Below are 6,124 nucleotides of genomic sequence, written 5' to 3'. Positions count from 1 at the left end.
TAGTAGCCACCATGGTTTGATGTGCCGCCTGGGGATGCTGAAATTGCTCAGAGAAAGGAGTACGAATGTACGGCTTCCCCACTGACACAGAGCAGAGGAAAAAATGGCTGGCTCAAGTCAGCAGGAGCAATTTCACGACCAACAGCAACAAAATATGTGATGTAATTATATACAAACACTGCATTTGCACTTTTTCACAAAACGAAAACCACACCATTGGGAAAGCTTAATGTTTTGTTTAATACAAAAAAACAGGGAAAGGCTTGAAAAACACTGAGAGTTGAGACTCAGGGTGCAGGGTGAGGGTCTCAGTGCAGGTATTCAGGCTCCATTGAATCCCCCTCTGGTTCTTGTGCTGAAAGAGGGAGTAACAGACAGGAGAAAGGGTTATACACACACAGCACACCTATTGGATGGGAAATGCCTTGGGGAGATAAGGTGTTTACTTATATAAAACAGTAGTATTAAACGTACTTTGTGTTTTCACTCTCACTTAAGTGCCTCTCCCTTTGCCATCAATCCAGAATCAGCTGAGCTGCAACATTATACAGACAGGTAATAATCAACAGAATCACAAGGACACAATATGGCTCTGCTAAAAACACTCACTCTTACACGCACCAAAGTTATATTTATCTAATATTTAACTCCCTCCACCCCCGCATACAATCCCGTTTAGAAGCCCCTCTTCTCTAATTCAACATGTTGGACGAAATTACATTAAGAGAACGGAATTTACAATTAAAAGGCTGTTCAACGTGTGTTGCCAACTTGCTTCGGTATGCTAGCTTAATCTGTTATCTGTAAACGTTCCTTAAATCTACTAATTTAGGGATAATCCACTGACATCCTTTAATACACATGTTCATTTGAATCAGATGTACTGATAATATCCGCAATATAAATCTTTAAACTTCTTCTTACCTTTAAAAGTCCGTCACGAACGGTGTATTATGCTGCAACTCCACAGCTCTGCCAGCCTTGGCGCTAACTTCCGGGGAACGATTGAGAGGCTCCACGATCCGCCATTGCTGTAAAAAAGTGGTCCATTGGAGTGAACGGAGATGTCGTAACTCTTCTATTAAATAGCTCTGGTGTGAGCCATCTAGTGTTTATATATATCTATGATCGGGAGGACCGGGAGGGTGTATGTTAGTGATGGGAATTCCGATTCCCTTCGGGGACACGAATCTTTTGATTCAGTTCACTTGAAAGATTCGTTCACTGATTCGTTCACCGGTTCGCGAACGACTTCTGGTGATTTGCACGTTCGCGAACGATTCGTTTTTGTACTTAATTCGTTCAGTGAGTCTTCACTACTGCCGAAGTCAGTACAAGAAGTTTGCTGGCGGAACATTTATGATATTAAAACACATGTTACACCTCACCTTGTTGCCCCATGAATTATGCTCTGGGAATAGGCTACATATTATTTAAGAAATATAATTGGCCATTGTTAAATCTCTCATAAATGTGTGCCTGACTATACAATGTATTACAGCAGGCTAGCACGTTATACTTGCAAACCCATGCATGTACTATGTGCTTAAATCCCAAAACATTAAACTCCATTTGGCCGAGTTCAAAGTGAATACAAAAATATATCCTCTACATCGGTGACGATTTATTCATATTCTATTGTATGTACCCATCTACTGTATGTTTACCTTTAGCTAGCGGCTAAGCTAGTGGGACGCTACGGAGCCCAGCTATCCGCCCTCTGAAGCTTTTAGGGCCGACAGGGAGAGGAGAATGTCCCGCTAACGCTGTGTGTTTCACATTAGCGCGACGCTATGGAGCTCAGGTATCCGCCATCTGAAGCTTTTAGTGCCGACAGGGGGAGGAGAATACAACGATGTGTGTATTTATCGCTAAGCTAGCGGCTAAGCTAGCTGGATGCTACGGAGCCCAGCTATCCGCCCTCTGAAGCTTTTAGTGCCGACAGGGGAGGAGAATGTCTCGCTAACGCTGTGTGTGTGTTTCACATTAGCGGGACGCTATGGAGCTCATGTATCCACCATCTGAAGCTTTTAGGGCCGACAGGGGGAGGAGAATACAACGATGTGTGTATTTATCGCTAAGCTAGCTGGACGCTACGGTTCAGGTATCCGTCCTCTTTATTGCGGGCAGGTTGGTGTGTGTGTGTGTGTGTGTGTGTGTGTGTGTGTGTGTGTGCGTGTTGAAGGATAAAAATAAGGAAAAAGTAACTGTGAATATAAGATATAGTAAATCCTGTTATAGGAAACGCTAAAAACATTGAGCTGTCTGAGTGGAAAAATAACGTGTTAAAGTGTACTGCTGGCCGGCTACATCCTGTTATCTTCAAGGACGGTATAGAGGCTTCTCAATTCTTAAATTTCCCCTCCTCGACTCCCCTCCTCGACTCCCCTCCACGAGACTTAGTCCCGCCCACAGGAGATGCGAGCGGAGGACCGAGGAGGGGAACCGAGGAGAGAGGAGGGGAAGCAGCAGACGTTTAAAGAAATGAGAACTCCTCTCCTCTGAGCGGTCATTTTAAAGCGACATCCGTTCATTATTACGTGGCAACAGTCAGCTGCATCAGCTGTCGAGTGTTTCGTCATATTTTATAATCTCTGTTAGATCAGCTGAACATTGTTCCCCCACATATTTACTTTGAATTCATTGAGAGTGCGGTATAATGAGACAATAACAGGCTACAGATGTGGACACACACACACACAAATATATTTATATAAATATATGCAATTTAAAGTATGAGAGCACTCTCATAATAACGTAACACAATCAGAGACTGGATATATATCCCCCCCTCTCTCTGGTCGCTGAAATGGGGAATTGAAATTACGGGCCAAAAGTTGTATTTGCAAGTATTAAAAGTAAGGACACCAAACCAACTGAGACCTGTCTGTCCACCGCATCTGCGCACTGTACAACACACACATACACACTGTACAACACGCACCTACACACTGTACCAGTGCGTGTTGTGTATAGGTGCGTGTACCACACACACCTACAGCTCCTAAAGCATAATCAGGCTACAGCCGTTGTGTATTTTATTATGTGAAGCACTAAATGGTTTTAGAAAAATATCGACTCTTTGTTTGTAGATATCTACTAAACTGAAGCAAATAAAGAGAGTATGCCTGTTATACTGAGTGATATATATTATACACACTGCTCTGCTTTCTGCAGGACCTCACTGTAAACATCGCGTTGCGATGAGAGCAGGTTCTAAAATAATATCCAGGGGATGCATGCAGAGCTGTCATTGGCTGAGATAAGTCCGGCCGTGCGTCACGCCTCCACCGATCCCGGAAATGCATCCGCGGAGGAGCCGTGGAGGAACCATCAGTGTATCCTCGGTTATAGCTCCTCCAGAGAGCCTCCTCGACGCTCGATCCTCGGTCCTCGGTGTGCATTTAGAGAAATGAGACGTCCTTCAAAATGGCGCACTGAAATTCATTTCCGGGTCACTACCGGAGGACCGAGGAGTCGAGGAGTCCAGGAGGGGAAATTTGAGTATTGAGAAGCCTCTGGTATGTGGGGCCCTGAGCCACACCAGGTGCAACTGTCTTGTGAGAAAACCAGTTAAAACAGGTAATTAGGAAAGGGGAGTATGGCCCTGGCCTGATCTTAGCTAAAAATGTGTGTGGCTGGGCAGAAAAGGCAGATTGCAGCACAAAGAGCAGCAAAGGTGGGGGCTTCACAGCAAATACTATAAAGAACAAGATATATTCAGAATTCGGCACTCACTTCAACTGGGATCTCACACTGACGAGCCTGTCACGGTGGGAACTCAAGAAGGAGTCCAAAGCGCTTTGTGGTATAGTACGGATTGATATATCTTTGTTGAACTGTGTAATAAAGTGCTTATTTGAAGAAACAATCCATTGGAGTGCAAAGTCTAGTTTTGTACAGCTAACAGAGAATAGTGTCTAGGACACAATTCCTTTCCCCTCAGAACTAAGAAAGGTCATCGGCAGATCCGGACGGCGACCCCGCTCTGGCCATATCCAAACGATCTGCGCGGAGGACGGACCTGGTCCGGTAGACTCCAACAGCTTGGTGACCCCGTGACGTGATGGTCTAGAGCGGGAAGTCCGGACACCGATGACTTTCTGAGAGGACACCAAAAAACATTGAGTTTACGGCTTTTACAAGAAACCATCTCACACAATCAAAAACCCGGGTCATTTAGAATCAAGGTAAGCATCTGCCTGTTACAACAAATAGATGTGTTTGAAATACCACTACATTTTAGGATTGTGTGAAAATGGCAGAAATAATTGTCTCAGCTAAAAAGTAAAGATAAAACGTAAATAAAATTGTGTGCACTGAATAGATCAACAAGGGTATAAACAAATCTGTGATGAGAAGCGGGTGGAACCCGTAATTTATGAGGATCCGCCGCGGTCCAACGGGAAGGTGTCAAACTTGTCAAACAAGTAGCCAATAGTAAGGTGTCAAACTTGTCAAACAAGTAGCCAATAGTAAGGTGTCAAACTTGTCAAACAAGTAGCCAATAGTAAGGTGTAAAACTGGTCGCCGTATCAGTAGCTAATATATCTGTGTACAATGTTTGCTGTTTGTTGATTGTTCTGTCTGTTGGTTGTCATTGTTGATTCGTAAAGACCTTGTTTTATGTTGGTAAATGTTTTGGTATACCAATAGTTTGTTGTTAGTTGTTGAAAGAAGCCCCCCTTCTCTTGAAAAGGCTGAGAGCTCCAGCCGGAGCCGGGGTGTCAGTATTTGTCTGTGAAAGAATCTCCCCCCACTTTCGGATTCTGTAGAAGAGTACTCTTTGTTTCAATCAGAAAAAGAGCAAGCTATTCATCACAATTGTATTTTTAGGTTATGAATAAAACAAAAGTAGTAGCCTAAGTGATAAACAGGAGGGTTTTTGAACGCTTGTCAGTCAGAAGGAATATATTAATGTTTATATAACAGGGGAAGCTCATTTGTGGTCAGCTGCCCTCTGTTCTTCAATATTCTGTGTTGCTCCACGGACATTCAAATAAATAAGAATAAGGACATTAAGAGTAACGACAAGATTTGTCCAGTGTATTAATAAATACAAGTGAACACATATTAACCTAGTCAGATAAATAGATACGAAGTCATTCTTGTTTCAAGGAAGCCCCCCCTCCTCATGGAATGCCTGTTCAAGCCGGGGTGTCTGTGAGAGTACCCACACCCCCCCTCCTTCTTTTTTCTCTCTCTCTTCTTAAAATGCATGAAGAAAGAGCATTGAATTTAAAACAAGTGTGTGAATAATCGAGTGGTCTGAAGAAGGAGGGAATAACATTGAAGATTAATAGATCAATGTGTCGTAGATATTTGAAATAAACATTGCATTGTGAATTTCGTGGTATTTGTCATTTACTGAGAAGTTTACTTATATTTCGAAGGCATTTATTGCATACAGTAACGTTGAGGGAAAGTAATAATACTGTTTGCTGAGTATATGAAGCAGGTTAAAGTTTGATTCAAATTGAACATAATAGTGGATTATTCCACCTAGTGTTTTTATAATATCATTAGTAGACATTAATTGTGTTTGTAAGTTTATGAAGAAAGAGTAGAAAGTAAACGGGAGGTTGTTATGAGTTTGTCAGTCAGAATGAATCTGTTAAATGGTTACGCATGACAGAGGTGTTGCACAAACACACCGGTGATTGATGAGAGGAAACTTGAGCCGGCAGCTGCAGGGCACAGGGAGGAAAGAGAAAGACAAGTGGATGTTTTGAAGAGTTCAGAGAGAGTAAAACTTGTTTCTAAATAATGTCATATTGTTTTGTGAGTAAACATGAAATAAAAATATATTTACTAGATATAACAACAACAACAACAGGCTTAACTAGGTTGACAGAAAACTGCTATTAACCAGTTTCAGCAGCTACTGTCATATCTGTGTTCTAAAGAGAACATATGTTGCATTTACAATTCATATTAAGGAAGTCCACAATTGATACCATTAAAGACCTTTTGTGGTTTCAAATTAAAGAAGATTTTAAAGATGAAGTAAGCAGGACTTCAACTAGACAAAAGAGATTTTACAATGTGGTTTTATTACTTTTAATGGAGTAAAGAATCTGGGTAGACTACTGCCATTGATTTGTTTTAACATTCACATGTTTCA

The 6,124-nt window shown here is 42.0% G+C and overlaps 1 long non-coding RNA gene across 1 annotated transcript; it reads right to left on the bottom strand.

Moving 5' to 3' along the window:
* Window positions 1-221: 221 nt before the first annotated feature.
* On the bottom strand, window positions 222-1,078 carry LOC139435243 (uncharacterized). The gene is made up of 3 exons (XR_011644532.1): window positions 925-1,078; window positions 475-535; window positions 222-355 (listed from the first exon to the last, which is right to left on the bottom strand). It is a non-coding gene; the product is annotated as an uncharacterized lncRNA (long non-coding RNA).
* Window positions 1,079-6,124: the final 5,046 nt, after the last annotated feature.

The sequence above is a fragment of the Pseudochaenichthys georgianus genome, chromosome 15 (genome assembly GCF_902827115.2).
Source record: "Pseudochaenichthys georgianus chromosome 15, fPseGeo1.2, whole genome shotgun sequence".
Classification (NCBI taxonomy): Eukaryota; Metazoa; Chordata; class Actinopteri; order Perciformes; family Channichthyidae; genus Pseudochaenichthys; species Pseudochaenichthys georgianus.
This window is presented reverse-complemented; position numbering and strand designations above follow the sequence as displayed.